Consider the following 25,540-nt stretch of genomic DNA (forward strand, 5'->3'; position numbering starts at 1 on the left):
TTATTTTTGTAAAATGAGTGTGTGTATTGTACAGAAATGAATTGAGGCTCACGAAAGATGACACATCGTTGTCAAAACATGTCATTGTAGGTAAAAGACAAATACACTCCTGGAAATTGAAATAAGAACACCGTGAATTCATTGTCCCAGGAAGGGGTAACTTTATTGACACATTCCTGGGGTCAGATACATCACATGATCACACTGACAGAACCACAGGCACATAGACACAGGCAACAGAGCATGCACAATGTCGGCACTAGTACAGTGTATATCCACCTTTCGCAGCAATGCAGGCTGCTATTCTCCCATGGAGACGATCGTAGAGATGCTGGATGTAGTCCTGTGGAACGGCTTGCCATGCCATTTCCACCTGGCGCCTCAGTTGGACCAGCGTTCGTGCTGGACGTGCAGACCGCGTGAGACGACGCTTCATCCAGTCCCAAACATGCTCAATGGGGGACAGATCCGGAGATCTTGCTGGCCAGGGTAGTTGACTTACACCTTCTAGAGCACGTTGGGTGGCACGGGATACATGCGGACGCGCATTGTCCTGTTGGAACAGCAAGTTCCCTTGCCGGTCTAGGAATGGTAGAACGATGGGTTCGATGACGGTTTGGATGTACCGTGCACTATTCAGTGTCCCCTCGACGATCACCAGTGGTGTACGGCCAGTGTAGGAGATCGCTCCCCACACCATGATGCCGGGTGTTGGCCCTGTGTGCCTCGGTCGTATGCAGTCCTGATTGTGGCGCTCACCTGCACGGCGCCAAACACGCATACGACCATCATTGGCACCAAGGCAGAAGCGACTCTCATCGCTGAAGACGACACGTCTCCATTCGTCCCTCCATTCACGCCTGTCGCGACACCACTGGAGGCGGGCTGCACGATGTTGGGGCGTGAGCGGAAGACGGCCTAACGGTGTGCGGGACCGTAGCCCAGCTTCATGGAGACGGCTGCGAATGGTCCTCGCCGATACCCCAGGAGCAACAGTGTCCCTAATTTGCTGGGAAGTGGCGGTGCGGTCCCCTACGGCACTGCGTAGGATCCTACGGTCTTGGCGTGCATCCGTGCGTCGCTGCGGTCCGGTCCCAGGTCGACGGGCACGTGCACCTTCCGCCGACCACTGGCGACAACATCGATGTACTGTGGAGACCTCACGCCCCACGTGATGAGCAATTCGGCGGTACGTCCACCCGGCCTCCCGCATGCCCACTATACGCCCTCGCTCGAAGTCCGTCAACTGCACATACGGTTCACGTCCACGCTGTCGCGGCATGCTACCAGTGTTAAAGACTGCGATGGAGCTCCGTATGCCACGGCAAACTGGCTGACACTGACGGCGGCGGTGCACAAATGCTGCGCAGCTAGCGCCATTCGACGGCCAACACCGCGGTTCCTGGTGTGTCCGCTGTGCCGTGCGTGTGATCATTGCTTGTACAGCCCTCTCGCAGTGTCCGGAGCAAGTATGGTGGGTCTGACACACCGGTGTCAATGTGTTCTTTTTTCCATTTCCAGGAGTGTACATATTGCTTTCATAATTCGGAGTTTACAAAAAATTAATTCGCAAATACGGGAAACAGAGTCAGCAGAGGCTTCCAACCCGAGTAAGATGATTCGCTCCAGCAGATGTTTACAGCATGCTGATCCATAGACAATAACTGAAGAATGTGTACCCATCTGCTTACTGGATTCGTAACAGCAAAGAGCTTGTAGTAGAACGGATTTGTTTCACAGCAGCGAAGATGAAATAATGCCCACAGCTCTTAATGTACGCATTTTAGAACACAAGATTACTGGATATTTTTATCTCGTTTTGGTCCATACTACCACGTATCTAAACATGGAAAACTTTTTTCTAACATCTTGTTTATGGACCAGCCACAGTACTCACAACAAGAAAGCAGTGATAAATTAAAAAAATAAGAGACCCAAAACGTTAAAGATTTATCTAACACGCAGCAACAATCACACACTTTGTTGAATCATTTTCAGGAGAACAAAGTTAGGCTGGAAGCATATGTGTAAAAAAAATATCATTTAGTAATCCTCCGGGTAAAATATTCCGGAGGTAAAATAGTCCCACATTCGGATATCCGGACGGGGAAAACTCAGCAGGGCGTCATCCAACATCAGGAAAAACAAAACGGACGTTCTACGGATCGGAGCGTGGAATGTTGGATCCCTTAATCACGCACGTAGGTTAGAAAATTTAAGAAGGGAAATATGATAGGTTGAAGTTCAATATAGTGAGAATTAATGAAGCTCGGTGGCAGGAGGAACAGGACTTCTGGTCAGGTAAATACAGGGTTACACATACAAAAGCAGATAGGGGTAATGCAGGAGTAGGTTTAATAATGAATAAGAAAATAGGAGTGCGGGTATGTTACCACGAACAGCATATTGAACGCATTATTTGCAGTCAAGATAGACAGAAAGCTAATACCCACCATAGTAGCACAAGTTTATATGCCATCTAGCTTTGCAGATGATGAAGAGATTGAAGAAATATATGATGAGGTAAAAGAAATTATTGAGATAGTTAAAGGAGACGAAAAATATAATTGTGTTGGGGGATGGCATTCGATAGTAGAAAAAAGGAAGAGAAGGAAAAATTGTAAACGAATATGGACTGGGGGAAAGGATTGATAAAGGAAGTCGTCTGGTACAGTTTTGCACAGAGCGTAATTTAAACATAGCTTGGTTTAAGGATCATACGTGGAAGGGTCCTGAGACACAGAAAGGTTTCAGATTCATTATATGATGGTAAGACAGGGATTTCGGAACCAGGTTTTAAATTGTAAGACGTTTCGAGGGGCAGATGTGGACTCGGACCACGATTCATTAGTTACGAATTGTAGATTAATTAGTTACGAATTGTAGATTAAGACTAAAGAAATTGCAAAAAGGTAGGAAATTAAGATGGGACCTGGATAGGGTGAAAGAACCAGAAGTTTTTGAAAGGGACTAGTAGGTAACAACTGACTGTAACAGGGAAAGAAATACAGTAGAAGCCAAATGGGTAGCTTTGAGAGACAAAATAGTCAAGGCAGCTGAGGATCATATAGGTACAAAGACAAAACCTAATAGAAATCTTGGATAAAACGAGACATATTGAATTTAATTGGTGAAAAGAGAAAATATAAAAATTTGAAGCAAGAGAAGGGCAATACAAACGTTTAAAAAATGAGATTAACGACATGACATGACTAAGCAGGACAAATGTAAGGATTTAGAACAATATTTCACTAGGAGAAAGATACATACCGCCTACAGCAAAATTAAAGAGTCTTTTGGAAAAGAGGGATGCAGAAAGACGAATTTCAAGAGCTCAGATGGCAAACACACCGTAAGCAAAGAAGGGAAAGTCGAAGGAGTATATAGAAGGTCTGTAAAAGGGAGATAAACTTGAAGGCAATATTATAGAAATGGAGGAGAACGTAGATGAAGATGAGATGGGATATATGATATTTCTGGAAGAATCTGACACAACACTGTGAAGCACTTGTCGAAACAAGGCTCCGGGAGTAGATGACATTCCGTCAGAGATATTGACAGCCGTCGGAGAGACGGTCACGACAAAACTCTTCCAACTGGTGTGCAAGACGTATCAGACAGGTGAAATACCATTAGCCTTCAAGAAGAATGTAATATTCCAATTACAAAGAACGCAGGTGCTAACAGATGTGAATATTACCGAACTATCATTTTAATAAAGTAAAATTGCGAAAAACTAACACGAATTCTTAACAGAAGAATGGAAAAACTGGTAGAAGCCGACCTCGGGGAAGTTCACTTTGGATTCCGGAGAAATGTAGGAACACGTGAGGCAACAATGACCCTATGGCTTGTCTTAGAAAAAAAACCTACGTTTATAGCATTTGTAGACTTAAAGAAAGCTTTTGACAGTGCCGACTGAAATACTCTCTCTGAAATTATGAAGAAGGGGGGGGGGGGGTAAAATACAGGGAGCGAAAGACTATTTACAACTTGTACGTAACTGGACGGCAGTTATAAGGGTCGAGGGGCAAGAAAGAGAAGCAGTGGTAGAGAAGGGAGTAAGACTGGGCTGTAGTCTATCGCTAATACTATTCAATCTGTACACTGCGCAAACCGTAAAGGAACCCATAGAAAAATTTGGAGTGTGAATTAAAGTTCAGGGAGAAGAAATAAAAACCGTGACGTTTGCCGATTACATTGTAATTCTCTCAGAAAGAGCAAAGGACTTGGAAAAGCAGTTCGCACTGAAAGGGCAGTGTCTTGAAAGGAGGATATAAGCTGAACACTAGCAAAAGCAAAACAAGGATAATGAAATGTAGACGGAATAAATCAGGTGACGCTGAGGGAACTGGATTAGGAAACGAGACACTTGAAGTAGTAGAGTTCTCTTATTTGTGTAGCAGAATAACTGATGATGACAAGAAAAGCGTTTCTGAAGAAAACAAATTTGTCAACAAATGTAGATTCCAGTGTTAAGAAGTCTTTTCTGGAAGTATTCGTATGGAGTGTAGCCAAGTATGGAAGTGAAACATGGCAGATTAACGATTTAGACAAGAAGAGAATAGAAGTTTTTGAAATAGGGTGCTACAGAACAAAATTGAAGATTAGGTGGGTAGATCACGTAACACATGAGTAGGTACTGAATAGAACTGGGGAGAAAAATTTGTAGTACTTTGGCACAATCTGGCTAGAAGAAGGGATCAGTTGGTAGGACACATTCTGAGAGGTCAATTTAGCATTAGAGGAAAGTTTCTTTAAAGTCAGTAGCGCCATTAGACTGTTTTTTATTTGCAGTGTTACATTTACACGACCATGATTTCGGCTTTACCGTGCCATTATCAAGTGTTTTAATGCTATACAGTATGCCATCTTAGGCACAGTATAACATCAAAACACTTGATAATGGCACTTTAAAGCCGAAATCATGATCGTGTAAATGTAACACTGCAAATAAAAAACAGTCTAATGGCGCTACTGACTTTAAAGAAATATATTATGACTGTGGCCCCACATTAGGATAAAATTATTAGAGGAAAGTGTTGGGGATAAAAGTTGTAGAGGGAGACCAAGAAATGAATACAGTAAGCAGATTCAGAAGGATGTAAGTTGCATTAGTTATTGGGAGATGAAGGATAGAGTAGGACGAAGAGCTGTGTCAAACGACTCCGGACTGAAGACCACAACAACAACAACGAATTAAAACAATGTTTGAAGGCAGCCCCAGCTCTGACAAAATTAAACTCTTGGGCGATCCGTTATTACAGTCGTGGGCGTCTAGTCTCTGACATCGGACTGGTCCAGTCACAAGAAAATGAAGATGGAATAGAGATGGTGACAGAATACGAGATCAAGACGTAAACATCAGCGGTACAAATTTAACGGGAAGTGCATGTCGCACTTCTTCAGCGTTGAATCGGAGAAGGACTGGATACATTTCAGAACTAATAGTTACGACTCTCTTTAGATTTGAATCCATTGTTCGCTAGTAATGACGGGTGGTCCATATACACTCCTGGAAATGGAAAAAAGAACACATTGACACCGGTGTGTCAGACCCACCATACTTGCTCCGGACACTGCGGGAGGGCTGTACAAGCAATGATCACACGCACGGAACAGCGGACACACCAGGAACCGCAGTGTTGGCCGTCGAATGGCGCTAGCTGCGCAGCATTTGTGCACCGCCGCCGTCAGTGTCAGCCAGTTTGCCGTGGCATACGGAGCTCCATCGCAGTCTTTAACACTGGTAGCATGCCGCGACAGCGTGGACGTGAACCGTATGTGCAGTTGACGGACTTTGGGCGAGGGCGTATAGTGGGCATGCGGGAGGCCGGGTGGACGTACCGCCGAATTGCTCATCACGTGGGGCGTGAGGTCTCCACAGTACATCGATGTTGTCGCCAGTGGTCGGCGGAAGGTGCACGTGCCCGTCGACTTGGGACCGGACCGCAGCGACGCACGGATGCACGCCAAGACCGTAGGATCCTACGCAGTGCCGTAGGGGACCGCACCGCCACTTCCCAGCAAATTAGGGACACTGTTGCTCCTGGGGTATCGGCGAGGACCATTCGCAACCGTCTCCGTGAAGCTCGGCTACGGTCCCGCACACCGTTAGGCCGTCTTCCGCTCGCGCCCCAACATCGTGCAGCCCGCCTCCATTGGTGTCGCGACAGGCGTGAATGGAGGGACGAATGGAGACGTGTCGTCTTCAGCGATGAGAGTCGCTTCTGCCTTGGTGCCAATGATGGTCGTATGCGTGTTTGGCGCCGTGCAGGTGAGCGCCACAATCAGGACTGCATACGACCGAGGCACACAGGGCCAACACCCGGCATCATGGTGTGGGGAGCGATCTCCTACACTGGCCGTACACCACTGGTGATCGTCGAGGGGACACTGAATAGTGCACGGTACATCCAAACCGTCATCGAACCCATCGTTCTACCATTCCTAGACCGGCAAGGGAACTTGCTGTTCCAACAGGACAATGCACGTCCGCATGTATCCCGTGCCACCCAACGTGCTCTAGAAGGTGTAAGTCAACTACCCTGGCCAGCAAGATCTCCGGATCTGTCCCCCATTGAGCATGTTTGGGACTGGGTGAAGCGTCGTCTCACGCGGTCTGCACGTCCAGCACGAACGCTGGTCCAACTGAGGCGCCAGGTGGAAATGGCATGGCAAGCCGTTCCACAGGACTACAGCCAGCATCTCTACGATCGTCTCCATGGGAGAATAGCAGCCTGCATTGCTGCGAAAGGTGGATATACACTGTACTAATGCCGACATTGAGCATGCTCTGTTGCCTGTGTCTATGTGCCTGTGGTTCTGTCAGTGTGATCATGTGATGTATCTGACCCCAGGAATGTGTCAATAAAGTTTCCCCTTCCTGGGACAATGAATTCACGGTGTTCTTATTTCAATTTCCAGGAGTGTAGCTGCATCACTTGCTAAGTTACGTTATCCTTCAAGTATGGAGCAGCTATGCACGATCCTTATAAAAATGTAATCTTAACTAAGTGTACAGCACCGTCGAGAGTTGTTAAGCCTTGTAGCATCTACAAGTCAGTTGCTTTTGCGATCTCAGAACCACGAGAATTCCACAGTAGTTAATACATCCATTAATCTTCGAGTAGCTTCACGTTCTCAATACGCTGCCTGCACTTGACCACTTTTTTTTCGGATTGCAGTTAAGAAATCAGCACACGGCGTTGGTGTGGCGGCGTCACCTCACGTTCCCTGGAAAAGAAAACGGAACTGTTATAGTAACAGCGGCTTCACTGGAAGTGGATCGCGTTCTCGGAGCGCCTCAAGGTCACTTCCAGCGGAATTCCTGCGCCGGCCGTTTGTCTTTCGCTGGAAGAATGTTGGGCTGCGTGCCGCTGGAGGTGGCCGCGATGCGGCAGAAAGCGTGACACGGCCCTAACAGGTCGGCCTTCCATTCCTGACAGGTTTGGCCGAACACTAGCGGACATCTCCTGACAGCCGCCGCCCTCCTGCAGCTACGTGGATTCACCGTCGACACAGTATTCCTTGAGTCGAACCGAGCAAACGGACATAGGTGACTTGTGGGCTTTCCTTAACAGGTCCAGGTTGGTGTACAGCTTGTAGTGTAACGACGTAAGTTCTTTATAAATGATTTTCTTTCGACATATGACCATGTGTAGACTTCGTCACCTACGTCAGTTACAACCCACTTCAAAATTATTTATGTTGTTGTTGTTGTGGTCTTCAGTCCTGAGACTGCTTTGATGCAGCTCTCCATGCTACTCTATCCTGTGCAAGCTTCTTCTTCTCCCAGTATATACTGCAACCTACATCCTTCTGAATCTGCTTAGTGTATTCATCTCTTGGTCTCCCTCTACGATTTTTACCCTCCACACTGCCCTCCAATGCTAAATTTGTGATCCCTTGATGCCTCAAAACATGTCCTACCAACCGATCCCTTCTTCTACTCAAGTTGTGCCACAAACTTCTCTTCTCCCCAATCCTATTCAATACCTCCTCATTAGTTACGTGATCTACCCACCTTATCTTCAGCATTCTTCTGTAGCACCACATTTCGAAAGCTTCTATTCTCTTCTTGTCCAAACTAGTTATCGTCCATGTTACACTTCCATACATGGCTACACTCCATACAAATACTTTCAGAAACGACTTCCTGACACTTAAATCTATACTCGATGTTAACAAATTCCTCTTCTTGAGAAACGCTTTTCTTGCCATTGCCAGTCTACATTTTATATCCTCTCTACTTCGACCATCATCGATTATTTTACTCCCTAAATAGCAAAACTCCTTTACTACTTTAAGTGTCTCATTTCCTAATCTAATACCCTCAACATCACCCGACTTAATTCGACTACATTCCATTATCCTCGTTTTGCTTTTGTTGATGTTCATCTTATATCCTCCTTTCAAGACACTGTCCATTCCGTTCAACTGCTCTTCCAAGTCCTTTGCTGTCTCTGACAGAATTACAATGTTATCGGCGAACCTCAAAGTTTTTACTTCTTCTCCATGAATTTTAATACCTACTCCGAATTTTTCTTTTGTTTCCTTTACTGCTTGCTCCATATACAGATTGAATAACATCGGGGAGAGGCTACAACCCTGTCTTACTCCTTTCCCAACCACTGCTTCCCTTTCATGCCCCTCGACTCTTATAACTGCCATCTGGTTTCTGTACAAACTGTAAATAGCCTTTCGCTCCCTGTATTTTACCCCTGCCACCTTCAGAATTTGAAAGATAGTATTCCAGTCAACATTGTCAAAAGCTTTCTCTAAGTCTACAAATGCTAGAAACGTAGGTTTGCCTTTCCTTAATCTTTCTTCTAAGATAAGTCGTAAGGTCAGTATTGCCTCACGTGTTCCAACATTTCTACGGAATCCAAACTGATCTTCCCCGAGGTCGGCTTCTACCAGTTTTTCCATTCGTCTGTAAAGAATTCGCGTTAGTATTTTGCAGCTGTGACTTATTAAACTGATAGTTCGGTAATTTTCACATCTGTCAACACCTGTTTTCTTTGGGATTGGAATTATTATATTCTTCTTGAAGTCTGAGGGTATTTAATTATTTATATTCTTTTTAAATTGTCACAGAATGGTTCTTGAACGAAACTGTAAAACATCATTTGAATCGTATGCACAGAATTACGTCACTCGGGTCAATTGGTTTGCGTAAACTTTTTCAATTTTTAGATGTCGTTTGTTTCTCCTCAGAAATTATATTGATACACTTTATCTTGGTTTAAACGATATTAGAACCACATTAAATAAACTTTGAGATTCAAAGTCGCGATGAACGCTGTCAAAATTCAATAATCTTGTCAAATATATTATTAATTCATTCACATAATTCTTCATAAATAAATCCTCAGAACACGTACTTCAACTTTAATAGCATCCACCAGTTTATTATCTTCCTACATACAGAGGTGAACCTGAGCCTTGACAAGATAGGACTAACATTTTCAATAAGATTAAACTTCCTATGATATCATTGTTGTACAAAACATTACAAAAAATTCATTTTCAGTTTTTAGAAGCACGACGCAACAAATCGGTTTCAGAATCTTCTGTTGCTCTTTGGATGTCGACCCGCGACGTACAGTGGCCAGCAATTTCCTCTCTGGTCGCGGCAGCGAAGATGCTGTCTCCGTTCGTTGCGCCGCCCTCTCCGTACATGAAACATTAAAAAAAATACAAAACTTTAGGCAATTCACAACCATTACAAAATATTACAAAAATACATAAACAAAAACTAAATTAAACTTATATTCACCTGCAAACTGGGCTGACACTGGTGGATGGGTGACGCTTCAATTTCGTCCCACTACAAGCTGCTGTAATAGGATAGGTCTCGTAATTCATTTACTAACATCTTTTCTCAAAGCTTTAGGATCCGCATTATTTATTAAAACTGTCCTCAGGTCGCATTACTAGGTTTCCTCCTATTGGAAGGGGCCTGCCGGTGCTTTCCTCCGATATGTGAGCACACTCATAGAGCCAGTTTCAGAGAACCTACGTCATAGTGTGGGCTCTGGACCACAATTAAATTAAGAATTTGTCACATTAATAAACCATGACAGTAGCTGGGTGGTGTATGCTCTGGATCACAAAGAAAGGGCGGCTGATAAGATAATACTATAACTGATAATTAGTAGAAACACAGGGCAACGTCAAACCAAGATAACTATCTTACCTCAAGTTCATTCAAAGGGACTTCCAGTATCAGGTTACACAATTGAACTAGTTATATTCAAGACCAACCCTTCCCCATGGATAACCTCAACTCACTTCTGGCAATTCTACGATTTACATTCAAAGTCTCCAAAGTCTGCAGATGATGAAGAAATTGATGAAATGTGTGATGAGATAAAAGAAATTATTCAGGTAGTGAAGGGAGACGAAAATTTAATAGTCATGGGTGACTGGAATTCGAGAGTAGGAAAAGGCAGAGAAGGAAACATAGTAGGTGAATATGGATTGGGGGAAAGAAATGAAAGAGGAAGCCGCCTGGTAGAATTTTGTACAGAGAATAACTTAATCATAGCTAACACTTGGTTCAAGAATCATAAAAGAAGGTTGTACACATAGAAGAATCCTGGAAATACTAGAAGGCATCAGATAGATTATATAATGGTAAGACACAGATTTAGGAACCAGGTATTAAATTGTTAGACATTTCCAGGGGCAGATGTGGACTCTGACCACAATTTATTGGTTATGAGCTGTAGATTAAAACTGAAGAAACTGCAAGAAGGTGGGAATTTAAGGAGATTGGATCTGGATAAACTGATTAAACCAGCGGTTGTACAGAGTTTCAGGGAGAGCATAAGAGAATAATTGTCACACATGGGGGAAAGAAATATAGTAGAAGAAGAATGGGTAGCTCTGAGGGATGAAGTAGTGAAGGCAGCAGAGGATCAAGTAGGTAAAAAGACGAGGGCTAGTAGAAATCCTTGGGAGCAGAAGAAATATTGGATTTAATTGATGAAGGGAGAAAATATAAAAATGCAGTAAATAAAGCACGCAAAAACGAATACAAACGTCTCAAAAATGAGATCGACAGAAAGTGCAAAATGGCTAAGCAGGGATGGCTAGAGGACAAATGTAAGGAAGTAGAGGCTTATCTCACTAGGGGGAGATATGTGGTGTCACCGCCAGACACCACACTTGCTAGGTGGTAGCTTTAAATCGGCCGCGGTCCATTAGTACATGTCGGACCCGCGTGTCGCCACTGTCAGTAATTGTAGACCGAGCGCCACCACACGGCAGGTCTAGAGAGACGTACTAGGACTCGTCCCAGTTGTACGACGACTTTGCTAGCGACTACACTGACGAAGCCTTTCTCTCATTTGCCGAGAGATAGTTAGAATAGCCTTCAGCTAAGTCCATGGCTACGACCTAGCAAGGCGCCATTAACCATTTCTATAGAGAGTCTCACATGTATCATCAAGAATGCTGTATACAAATGATGGATTAAAGTTAAGTATTCCAGCAGCTACGTACATTTCTTTATAGCATTCATTACGTATACTGTTTCAGACTTAAGCAAGCCTGCGTGAATTAAACGCGTGCCTTTCGGTTACCCGTCACTGTGGACTGACTGTCTTGTCAGTCCACTACAAGATAGATACCGCCTACAGGAAAATTAAAGACACCTTTGGAGAAAAGAGAACCACTTGCATGAATATCAAGAGCTCAGATGGAAACCCAGTTCTAAGCAAAGAAGGGAAAGCAGAAAGGTGGAAGGAGTATATAGAGGGTCTATACAAGGGCGACGTACTTGAGGACAATATTCTGGAAATGGAAGAGAATGTAGATGAAGACGAAATGGGAGAAGAGTTTGTCAGGCCCCGGGAGTAGACAACATTCCAGTAGAACTACTGACGGGCTTGGGAGAGCCAGTCCTGACAAAACTCTACCATCTGGTGAGCAAGATGTATGAGACAGGCGAAATACCCTCAGACTAAAAGAAGAATATAATAATTCCAATCCCAAAGAAAGCAGGTGTTGACATATGTGAAAATTACCGAACAATGAGTTTAATAAGCCACAGCTGCAAAATACTAACGCGAATTCTTTACAGACGAATGGAAAAACTGATAGAAGCCGACCTAGGGAAAGATCAGTTTGGATTCCGTAGAAATGTTGGAATACGAGACGCAATACTGACCTTACGACTTATCTTAGAAGAAAGATTAAGGAAAGGCAAACCTACGCTTCTAGCATTTGTAGACTTAGAGAAAGCTTTTGACAATGTTGACTGGAATACTATCTTTCAAATTCTGAAGGTGGCAGGGTAAAATACAGGGAGCGAAAGGCTATTTACAGTTTGTACAGAAACCAGATGGCAGTTATAAGAGTTGAGGGACACGAAAGGGAAGCAGCGGTTAGGAAGGGAGTGAGACAGGGTTGTAGCCTCTCCCCGATGTTATTCAATCTGTATATGGAGCAAGCAGTAAAGGAAACAAAAGAAAAATTCGGAGTAGGTATTAAAGTCCATGGAAAAGAAATAAAAACTTTGAGGTTCACCGATGACATTGTAATTCTGTCAGAGACAGCAAAAGACTTGGAAGAGAAGTTGAACGGAATGGACAGTGTCTTGAAAGGAGGATATAAGATGAACATCAACAAAAGCAAAACGAGGATAATGGAATGTAGTCGAGTTAACTCGGGTGATGCTGAGGGAATTAGATTAGGAAATGACACGCTTAAAGTAGTAAAGGAGTTTTGCTATTTGGGGAGCAAAATAACTGATGATGGTCGAAGTAGAGAGGATATAAAATGTAGACTGGCAATGGCAAGAAAAGCGTTTCTGAAGAAGAGAAATTTGTTAACATCGAGAATAGATTTAAGTGTCAGGAAGTCGTTTCTGGAAGTATTTGTATGGAGTGTAACCATGTATGGAAGTGAAACATGGACGATAAATAGTTTAGACAAAAAGAGAATAGAAGCTTTCGAAATGTGGTGCTACAGAAGAATGCTGAAGATTAGATGGGTAGATCACATAACTAATGAGGAGGTATTGAATAGAATTGGGGAGAAGAGGAGTTTGTGGTACAACTTGACAAGCAGAAGGGACCGGTTTGTAGGACATGTTCTGAGGCATCAAGGGATCACAAATTCAGCATTGGAGGGCAGTGTGGAGGTTAAAAATCGTAGAGGGAGACCAAGAGATGAATACATTAAGCAGATTCAGAAGGACGTAGGTTGCAGTAAGTACTGGGAGATGAAGAAGCTTGCACAGGATAGAGTAGCATGGAGAGCTGCATCAAACCAGTCTCAGGACTGAATACCGCGGCTGTTGGACTAGTTACACTCAAGCACATGACGTAATTCGATACTGTGTAACACCCCAATTATTGAACCCATAATGAACAACCTTTTGTTGCAAAAAGAAATAGAAAATTCAGTCATCCTGGCAGTGATGACAGCCACTGACAACAAAATGTACACTCTTGACAGTTCGATTAACAAGTACGTTATGTAAATATTAATGCTTATCATCAAGGATGGACTGAATGAAAGAATACCATATGATACGAAACAGAAACTTTAAAGAAAGAATTCAAAAAATTATTATTTACGAAGGTTAAAGCCCAGACCATAAATCGACCAAAGATAACAATATCCTAGAAGAGAGTTGTAGGCGCATCGAGCTGTAAGTTCGCTGTGACTACAATGTAACTCGGCAATGGAGATGTTAACTTCACTTCTCTCTTGTACTCTTGGAATAGTAAAACGCATGTTAAGCGTGCTAGATTATTTGGAAACCGATCTGAAGTTTAAAGAGTTTTACGGTTGGAAGTATTAGCCAGAAGTCGGACTGAAGTAAAATCATCTTTACCGTTTGGGCAGACAACGGGATAGTTGATACATGTGACAGAAAAATAACTCGTGTGATTGCTGATTTGTGATGGGACTTAGCCTTCGTGATACTTAATAGTCACGAACATCAAAGGACACAGAAAGAGACTGATCGCCGACATAAACTTAATTATTAGACATGGGTAGGCAACAGGCAAACGCAATCTACATCATCTACATCTACATCCATACTCCGCAAGTCAGCTGACGGTGTGTGGTGGAGGGTACCTTGAGTACCTCTATTGGTTCTCCCTTCTATTCCAGTCTCGTATGGTTCGTGGATAGAAGGATTGTCGGTATGCTTCTTGTGGGCTCTAATCTCTCTGATTTTATCCTCATGGTCTCTTCGCGAGATATACGTAGGAGGGAGCAATATACTGCTTGACTCTTCGGTGAAGGTATGTTCTCGAAACTTTAACAAAAGCCCGTACCGAGCTACTGAGCGTCTCTCCTGCAGAGTCTTCCACTGGAGTTTATCATCATCTCCGTAACGCTTACTAAATGATCCTGTAACGAAGCGCGCTGCTCTCCGTTGGATCTTCTCTATCTCTTCTATCAACCCTGTCTGGTACGGATCCCACACTGGAGAGCAGTATTCAAGCAGTGGGCGAACAAGCGTACTGTAACTTACTTCCTTTGTTTTCGGATTGCATTTCCTTAGGATTCTTCCAATGAATCTCAGTCTGGCATCTGCTTTACCGACGATCGACTTTATATGATCATTCCATTTTAAATCACTCCTAATGCCTACTCCCATATAATTTATGGAATTAACTGCTTCCAGTTGCTGACTTGCTATATTGTAACTAAATGATAAAGGATCTTCCTTTCTCTGTATTCGCAGCACATTGCACTTGTCTACATTGAGATTCCGTTGCCATTCCTTGCAGCATGCGTCAATTCGTTGCAGATCCTCCTGCATTTCAGTACAATTTTCCATTGTTACAACCTCTCGATATACCACAGCATCGTTCGCAAAAAGCCTCAGTGAACTTCCGATGTTATCCACAAGGTCATTTATGTATATTGTGAATAGCAACGGTCCTACGACATTCCCCTGCGGCACACCTGAAATCACTCTTACTTCGGAAGACTTCTCCCCATTGAGAATGACATGGTGTGTTCTGTTATCTAGGAACTCTTCAATCCAATCGCACAATTGGTCTGGTAGTCGTTATGCTCTCACTTTGTTCATTAAACGACTGTGGGGAACTGTATCGAACGCCTTGCGGAAGTCAAGAAACACGGCATCGACCTGGTTACCCGTGTCTATGGCCCTCTGAGTCTCGTGGACTAATAGCGCGAGCTGTGTTTCACACGATCGTCTTTTTCGAAACCCATGCTGATTCCTACAGAGTATATTTCTAGTCTCCAGAAAAGTTATCATACTCGAACATAATACGTGTTCCAAAATTCTACAACTAATCGACGTTAGAAACATCGGTCTATAGGTCTGTTCGACGTCCCTTCTTGAAAACGGGGATGACCTGTGCCATTTTCCAATCCTTTGGAACGCTACGCTCTTCTAAGAGACCTACGATACACCGCTGCAAGAAGGGGGGCAAGTTCCTTCGCGTACTCTGTGTAAAATCGAACTGGTATCCCATCAGGTCCAGCGGCCTTTCCTTTTTTGAGCAATTTTAATTGTTTCTCTATCCCTATGTCGTCTATTTCGATATCTACCACTTTGCGACAATCTAGAGAAGGAACTACATTGCAGTCTTCCTGTGTGAAACAGCTTTGGAAAAAGACATATTGTATTTCGGCCTTTAGTCTGTCATCCTCTGTTTCAATACCATTTTGGTCACAGAGTGTCTGGACATTTTGTTTTGATTCACCTACCTCTTTGACATAAGACCAAAATTTCTTAGGATTTTCTGCCAAGTCAGTACATAGAACTTTACTTAGAAGAACTTACAATTGCGCCGTGTTGTCAGAACCTGTCGTCAAAGTCATAATTACTGATGCTAACAGACGCAATTCCCTGAATGAAAAATCGGTGTGTGTGCTCAGTGCAGGGACAGATAATTACGAAGAACAATAAACTTTAATTCTTCGTGTCGCATACATCATTTAATGGACATTTAAAGCGTATTTGTGGAATTAACCCTTTAGTGACCAAATTATTTCCGGAAGTTGTAGACTTTTTATGAACACTTGATTGGGCTAAGAAACCGTTCATAAAATCATAGTTTAAACCTTGAAAGTGAGAGTTTAGCCTACGAGTATAAAAAAATTAGTGGGAACTGTTGTTCCCACCGGACTCTGGAGTAACTTCACTTGCTAATTTAAAAAAATATATTTCATGGTGTGGGTTCCTGTAGTCATGTCCTAGTTCATGAACCACGGGCAACGTATGAGTGGCCAAGTAAGTGGTCCCGACAGTCGGGATACCTGTTACTTTGGAATAAGGCTGGGCATCTCGGACATATTCTGAGTCGTGGTCACCTTTGTGCTCATACGGCAAAGGGGTAAAACCCAATGGGACTCGGGGCGAGTAAGGCTAGCAACCTGCTTCCCTGGTACTTTAAATATGATGCTGGCAACAATCAGAGCAAAATGCCTCGGACCTTTGGAGGTGACGGAGTCCCACCTCTAACTGACAAACCAGGGACTCCTAAAGTACGACTTGGCAAACAAATGCTAATGAGATGGGGAGCTATGAATATCAATGGGGGCTACTCTTGGAAGAAGGTAGAGCTGGCAGAGGCTGCAAGTAAGATGGGGCTGGACGTTTTAGCTTTAGTGACATTCGGGTAAGGGGTGAGAAAGAAGAGGAAGTTGGAGAATACAAGGTCTACCTGTCAGGAGTCAAAGCAGGAATAGCACAATGGGATTGTAGGGCTTTACATCAGGAAAGAAATGGAACCCAGCGTAGTTGCAATAAGGTATGTAAACGAACGACTGATGTGGATAGATTTGACAGTGTCTGGCAAGAAAATTAGTATTGTGTCAGTATATTCGCATTGTGAAGGGACAGATCAAGATAAGATGGATAGTTTTTATGAGGCAATCAGTGATGTAGTTGTTAGAGTAAAGGACAAGGACAGTGTTCTGCTCATGGGTGATTTTAACGCCAGGATTGGAAATCGAACAGAAGGGTATGAAAAGGTTATGGGTAAATTTGCAGAGGATATGTAGGCCAACAGGAACGGGAAACAACTCCTGGATTTCTGTGCCAGTATGGGCTTAGTAATCACAAACTCCTTTTTTAAACATAAGAACATTCACCGGTATACTTGGGAAGGCAGGGGAACCAGATCTGTCATTGACTATATAATAACAGATCAGGAATTCAGGAAGGCTGTGAGGGACACACGTGTATTCAGGGGATTCTTTGATGACACTGATCATTATTTAATCTGCAGTGAAATTGGGATTGTGAGGCCGAAAGTGCAGGAGGTCAGGTCCATATGTAGGAGGATAAGAGTGGAGAAACTTCAGGATAAGGAAATCAGGCACAAGTACATAACAGCGATCTCAGAAAGGTACCAGTTAGTTGAATGTAGTCAATTACAGTCATTGGAAAAGGAATGGACAAGGTACAGGGACACAGTACTAGAAGTGGCTAAAGAATGTCTTGGAACAGTAGTGTGTAAAAGTAGGATGAAGCAAACAGCTTGGTGGAATGATACAGTCAAGGCAGCCTGTAAAAGGAAAAAGAAGGCGTATCAAAAATGGCTACATACCAGAACCCAGGTAGACAGAGAAAGTTATGTTGAAGAAAGAAACAAAACCAAACAGATAATTGCAGCATCCAAGAAGAAATCGTGGGAAGACTTTGGAAACAGGTTGGAGACTATGGGTCAAGCTGCTGGAAAACCATTCTGGAGTGTAATTAGCAGTCTTCGAAAGGGAGGTAAGAAGGAAATGACAAGTATTTTGGACAGGTCAGGAAAACTGCTGGTGAATGCTGTGGATGCCTTGGGCAGATGGAGGGAATATTTTGAAGAGTTGCTCAATGTAGGTGAAAATGCGATCAGTAATGTTTCAGATTTCGAGGTAGAATGGGATAGGAATGATGATGGAAATAGGATCACATTTGAGGAAGTGGAAAAAATGGTCAATAGATTGCAGTGCAATAAAGCGGCTGGGGTGGATGAAATTAAGTCTGAACTCATCAAATACAGTGGAATGTCAGGTCTTGAATGGCTACACAGGATAATTGAAATGGCCTGGGAGTTGGGACAGGTTCCATCAGACTGGTCAAAAGCAGTAATCACACCAATCTTTAAACGTGGAAACAGAAAAGATTGTAACAACTACAGAGGTATCTCCTTAATAAGCGTTGTGGGTAAAATCTTCTCAGGTATTGTTGAAAGGAAAGTGCGAGTATTAGTTGAGGACCAATTGGATGAAAATCAGTGTGGGTTTAGGCCTCTTAGAGGTTGTCAGGACCAGATCTTTAGCTTACGGCAAATAATGGAGAAGTGTTATGAGTGGAACAGGGAATTGTATCTATGCTTTATAGACCTAGAAAAGGCATATGACCGGGTTCCTAGGAGGAAGTTATTGTCTGTTCTACAAGATTATGGAATAGGAGGCAATCTTTTGCAAGCAATTAAAGGTCTTTACATGGATAGTCAGGCAGCAGTTAGAGTTGACAGTAAATTGAGTTCATGGTTCAGAGTAGTTTCAGGGGTAAGACAAGGCTGCAACCTGTCTCCACTGTTGTTCATATTATTTATGGATCATATGTTGAAAACAATAGACTGGCTGGGTGAGATTAAGATATGTGAACACAAAATAAGCAGTCTTGCATATGCGGTTGACTTAGTTGTGATGGCAGATTCGATTGAAAGTTTGCAAAGTAATATTTCAGAGCTAGATCAGAAATGTAAGGACTATGGTATGAAGATTATCATCTCCACAACGAAAGTAATGTCAGTGGGAAAGAAATATAAACGGATTGAGTGCCAAATAGGAGGAACAAAGTTAGAACAGGTGGACGGTTTCAAGTACTTAGGATGCATATTCTCACAGGATGGCAACATAGTGAAAGAACTGGAAGCGAGGTGTAGCAAAGCTAATGCAGTGAGCGCTCAGCTATGATCTACTCTCTTCTGCAAGAAGGAAGTCAGTACCAAGACTAAGTTATCTGTGCACCGTTCAATCTTTCGACCAACTTTGTTGTATGGGAGCGAAAGCTGGGTGGATTCAGGTTACCTTATAAACAAGGTTGAGGTTACGGATATGAAACTAGCTAGGATGATTGCAGGTACTAGTAGATGGGAACAATGGCAGGAGGGTGTCCACAATGAGAAAATCAAAGAAAAACTGGGAATGAAGTCTATAGATGTAGCAGTCAGGGCGAACAGGCTTAGATGGTGGGGTCATGTTACACGCATGGGAGAAGCAAGGCTACCCAAGAGACTCATGGATTCAGCAGTAGAGGGTAGGAGGAGTTGGGGCAGACCGAGGAGAAGGTATCTGGATTCGGTTAAGAATGATTTTGAAGTAATAGGTTTAACATCAGAAGAGGCACCAATGTTAGCATTGAATAGGGGATCATGGAGGAACTGTATAAGGGGGCTATGCTCCAGACTGAACGCTGAAAGGCATAACCAGTCTTAAATGAGGATGATGATGATGTAATTTCCTTTATTTTTTAGTACAAAAACATGTTAAACATTACATTTATATTTGTATTAGTTCATACTGTCCTTTGAGTTCACTAAGGTGATGTACTATGGAACTTAGAGAAGCATGGTGCTACACACAAAGGTACACGACAGTTGCTACACATTATCTTTGTTCTCTTTTCTTTGTTCTTGGTGCTACATTGGCGGCATCTTCTGTTTGTTGTACCTTTTGTAGGGAAATGAGTTCCAACTTTCTTCAGACAAACTTCATCTGGTACTCGAGACACAACTCTTTTTGGTGTTTGAAAATGAACAGGCCTTCCTCTTCTCTTACGATTTGAGAAGTCAGAGATAAGCTGCCTTGCCAAGAACGATCTAAATGTTAGCTGGTTTGCTTCTTTCTTCTGTAGCTTCCAAATAACGTAGGAATTGACAACTGCCAAATCCACAAGAAAGAAAAACAGTTTGTGCCCCCACTTCCATGAATGACGGCCTACAGCATACCGTTCACACAGCTGTTCACAACTATCCACGCCTCCCATTATTTTATTACACTCTGCCACAGCCAATGGGCAGAGTACTTCACTTCTGTTTCCACTAACTTACCTTGTAATATTTATGTAATTTTCAGTCAAATCCAGCAAGTATACACGAATACTGTCTCCCTCATAAATATAAAAGTAGATAAATACAACACAAGGCACTTCACACGCAAAAGGAAAGCACACTATCCAAAAAACGGTGTAGCGGTCGAAACAGTGGCTAGTTTTCACGCGGGAACTGCGCTTCTGCATTGATTGACTCACAATGTAGAAATACAACGGCTTTCACCTAACTGTTGACAATCTACACATAGTTAGCACACTCTAACAGAGATGGTAGCACAAGTTAGAAGTGGGAACATGGATCACCACTGAACTTACAGCGAAAACAAATAAGTGGGAACTATAGTTCCCACTGGTCACTAAAGGGTTTACTGATTCTTCGGATAACATAAAAGTGATAAGTGATTTAGTGATAATTTAACTGTAAACAGCAATAAGTTTACACCGAAATACGACGCACTCTGAACATTACTCAAGGGTATGTTATCTCTGGAATTACAGCGTGTAGTTGTTGAATACGTGACGTAGCGAGAACTTGACGACGGAATAATAATTAACAACTCAATATCCTCGCAAAAACATAACGTGGCATCGGCTTGGGTGACGGGTTGATGATTCAAGACATTATATTTTCAACGTTCGAATACCCATTCTCGAACCGGGCATAAGAAATACAATCAGCCAGTTCGCGTAAACTGAAAAGCCTGTCGCGAATACCCAAAGGACTTTTGGTTCGCACACACTCCGGCGTGCTGCTCCATCGAGGACGTTGACACCAGTTTTGAGAGGCAGATGGTCCAAATGGCTCTAAGCACTATGGGACTTAACATCTGAGATCATCAGTCCCCTAGACTTAGAACTACTTGAACCTAACTAACCTAAGGACACCACACACATCCATGCCCCAAACAGGATTCGAACCTGCGACCGTAGCAGCAGCGCGATTCCGGACTGAAGCGCCTACAACAGCTCGGTCACAGCGGCCGGCCTTGAGAGACAGTATCCGAAAAATAACCAAACCGCGGGAGTAGTTTGTTTTTATAATAGTTACAGATTGGCGCTGTGATCGACGGACGCCGTTCCACGTCATCTCGACTGGGACAACCATCACCATCGAGCCGAGACAAAACGATACAACTGGTCAGGTGGTCGTCGGACACTTACGTGAGATAAAATTGGCAGGAAATCCCTCCCATCTCCCTATATCTCTCGACCAATGGGAAGACACTAAAATGAGTGGAAACCCCTGCCCGTCCCTCTAGAACAATAATATTCAAGCTGACCCTACCACTCCTCACCCTTTACAACCAGTTCAGGTGTGTTGGGCTCTTCATTCGAGGTTTGTGCACCATATAGAGAGGTTCTAGTTTGTTTGTTATAAAAAATTGATTATATTATTATTCGAATGATGCGACTTTCGCCATTTTAGGTCTGTCCACCATAGGGGCAGGACGTGGGTATTGGTTACAAATAGAGGTGGGTCGAACTCGTTCATTCCCGTGAAGTACTTCATTCATTTCACTCTTTGCCGTGAAGCGTTCAAATGAAGTAGGTCATTCGTGAAGTACGGAAGCCTAGCGAAGTTGCCCAATTCGCCGCTCAGCCGCTGCTACGCTCGCTTCGCCTCGCTCGTACAATAAAGCTTCGTAATACTTCACAATTTTACCAACAGATGGCGGAACTATGCAGTAACGTGCACGCAACGTTTTACGCTCTTACAGCGTCTGAGTTAGAGCATGGTCGAAGGGGACAAAGGGCGTTTCTGTCTGTGTCCAAGTGTCTGAACAATTTTATCTTGGACTTTACGCCCGTGAACGGCACCTTGTATTTTAAAAAGTGTTTGGCTCCGTTTATATGTCCACCATCTTTTTTCTCTAATTGTCTTCATTTCTATCTTTTGTGTTTCTCTGCGGCCACAGAGCGGCGTAGTATGCTGCTGCAGGCCTGCCTGTATACAGGTTTCAAAATGACAATAAAGAAAAAAAAGGGGGACAAAGGAAAGATAAACAGAGAAGGCTGTCACATATAAAGAAGGTACTACATTTAATCTTGCTCGACATTTTCTCATGAAGCGCCCAAAAAAGTCTTTATCTGCCAAATGAAACATTATTTGTTGTATTCATGAACTGAAAAATAGGGCTACCAACGAAATGCAGTCCAATTTTATGTTCCTTTTAAAATTTAATCCAAAATAGAATGAGTATGTTTAACACTGTCACAAAGTCTATATACCTACGTTAAGTAATTATTCAGAAGTTTTCCTGTAGATTTTATTTTTGTTGACAATAATAACCCACTAGATTCAAAACGTAAACTGTCACCTGTAGTCACTGGTACGATTTCAGGTAAAATCCCTCTTTCAGTGTTATTAACAAACCTTTTATTTTCATGTTTGCTGTGCGTGCTCACACAGATAGCCACTTCGTTTCTATCTTTAATATTCATTTGTCTTCAAGCGCTGCCAACGGTAGGCTACCCGTAGACGCGAAGTTTAACTGCACAAATAGTCACGGGTAATGATGTCAGCACTGCAGGTAGCAGCTGACGCTGCCTTCTCCTCACACCTCACCTCCTCCACCCGTCCTAAACCTATCGTTCCCCACTAACACCGCGTGATTCGTCGACAGGCAGGACAGGGAGGAGTGAAGTGATGGGAGGAGGAGTGACGTGGGTGAGGGAGAGGGGAAGAGAGTGAGTGAACTAGAAAAAAGTGTGGAGTGTGCTATCTGTGAAGAGTTTGAAGTACCAGTTCATTGAAATTGAATGGTTAGTTCACACTTCACAGGAGTGAAGCGTTCATTTGAACGACTCATTCACGAGCTCCCCATCACTAGTTACAAATAATAAAAACATTAAATTTATTATTATTCCAATTACGCAAGGTTCGCCTTTGAATTATGGGCTCTATTGGGAGAAGACAGGTTACGGGTATTTTTTATGTTTAATAACAAATTGAATTTGTTGTTATTCCAGTCAAGCGAGTTTCGTCGTTCCGAGTGCGTGCTCTGTAGCTGGAGGAGAGCCAAGGTCCAGTGGGTACCGCGTTCTGTCACAGGGCTGGCTGCCCTCTGTAATAGAAAACGAAGTGGACGATGCAACGATGAACTTCAATGGATGTCATCTGACTATGAAAAAACGTCCGAGGTCCAGGCTTAAAACCCAGTCTTTCCCTAAACTCTGATTAAAAATCACCAGAAATGGCGACCGAAGTCACCCTCGTTCTGCCGACCGCCTTGTCAAAAAAGGAGGGAGGAACGAACAGATGTTCAGGGCGCCCTCTTGCTTCCAGGCCTGGAAACTGGCCCTAATTGGAGGAAGATTCAACAATGATAGCCAGTACATTAAATACACATAATGTTTCTCCACAGGACATGTGACATGTAATTGATACCTCCATTGTCGAAATACACCCCTGGAAATTGAAATAAGAACACCGTGAATTCATTGTCCCAGGAAGGGGAAACTTTATTGACACATTCCTGGGGTCAGATACATCACATGATCACACTGACAGAACCACAGGCACATAGACACAGGCAACAGAGCATGCACAATGTCGGCACTAGTACAGTGTATATCCACCTTTCGCAACAATGCAGGCTGCTATTCTCCCATGGAAACGATCGTAGAGATGCTGGATGTAGTCCTGTGGAACGGCTTTGCCATGCCATTTCCACCTGGCGCCTCAGTTGGACCAGCGTTCGTGCTGGACGTGCAGACCGCGTGAGACGACGCTTCATCCAGTCCGAAACATGCTCAATGGGGGACAGATCCGGAGATCTTGCTGGCCAGGGTAGTTGACTTACACCTTCTAGAGCACGTTGGGTGGCACGGGATACATGCGGACGTGCATTGTCCTGTTGGAACAGCAAGTTCCCTTGCCGGTCTAGGAATGGTAGAACGATGGGTTCGATGACGGTTTGGATGTACCGTGCACTATTCAGTGTCCCCTCGACGATCACCAGTGGTGTACGGCCAGTGTAGGAGATCGTTCCCCACACCATGATGCCGGGTGTTGGCCCTGTGTGCCTCGGTCGTATGCAGTCCTGATTGTGGCGCTCACCTGCACGGCGCCAAACACGCATACGACCATCATTGGCACCGAGGCAGAAGCGACTCTCATCGCTGAAGACGACACGTCTCCATTCGTCCCTCCATTCACGCCTGTCGCGACACCACTGGAGGCGGGCTGCACGATGTTGGGGCGTGAGCGGAAGACGGCCTAACGGTGTGCGGGACCGTAGCCCAGCTTCATGGAGACGGTTGCGAATGGTCCTCGCCGATACCCCAGGAGCAACAGTGTCCCTAACTTGCTGGGAAGTGGCGGTGCGGTCCCCTACGGCACTGCGTAGGATCCTACGGTCTTGGCGTGCATCCGTGCGTCGCTGCGGTCCGGTCCCAGGTCGACGGGCACGTGCACCTTCCGCCGACCACTGGCGACAACATCGATGTACTGTGGAGACCTCACGCCCCACGTGTTGAGCAATTCGGCGGTACGTCCACCCGGCCTCCCGCATGCCCACTATACGCCCTCGCTCAAAGTCCGTCAACTGCACATACGGTTCACGTCCACGCTGTCGCGGCATGCTACCAGTGTTAAAGACTGCGATGGAGCTCCGTATGCCACGGCAAACTGGCTGACACTGACGGCGGCGGTGCACAAATGCTGCGCAGCTAGCGCCATTCGACGGCCAACACCGCGGTTCCTGGTGTGTCCGCTGTGCCGTGCGTGTGATCATTGCTTGTACAGCCCTCTCGCAGTGTCCGGAGCAAGTATGGTGGGTCTGACACACCGGTGTCAATGTGTTCTTTTTTCCATTTCCACGAGTGTATTAAAACACTCCGGGCTAGTCCCCCATTCGGATCTCCGGGAGGGGACTGTCAACGGGGAAGTCCCCGTGAGAAAAACAATAGTCAACGACGGGATAACGTTCTGCTAGCGGCGAATGGAATGGCGGAAGCTTAAGCGTAGTAGGAATTTCAGAGAGATAGTATCGACAGCAACTGTGAGATATAAGTCAATAAGTGATGGTACTGATCCTCCACGTTACGCAAAACGGTTCAGACCGCTGTTGCAGAAGCAGCGAAAAAAGCATGCCAAATTTACAAGACCGCAAAATTCCCAAGACCGGCAAAGTTCTGCAGAAGTTCGAAATATAGCTCGTACTTCAATGCGAGATGCTTTTAATAATTTCCATAGCCAAACTGTCTAAAAATCTGGTAGAAAACCCAAAGAGATTCTGGTCATCCGTAAAGCACACCAGTGGCAAGATGGAATCAATACCTACATTGCGCGATATCAGCGGTGAAGTCACTATATTCAAAAATTATGAAGTACCTCGAAGAAAACGATTTATTGACACATAGTCAGCACGGATTCAGAAACTATCGTTCTTGCGAAACACAACTAGCTCTTTATACTCATGAAATAATAAGTGCTATCGACAGGGGATGTCAAATTGATTCCATACTTTAAGATTT

Source organism: Schistocerca cancellata, chromosome 1, assembly GCF_023864275.1.
Source record: "Schistocerca cancellata isolate TAMUIC-IGC-003103 chromosome 1, iqSchCanc2.1, whole genome shotgun sequence".
NCBI classification, from domain to species: Eukaryota; Metazoa; Arthropoda; class Insecta; order Orthoptera; family Acrididae; genus Schistocerca; species Schistocerca cancellata.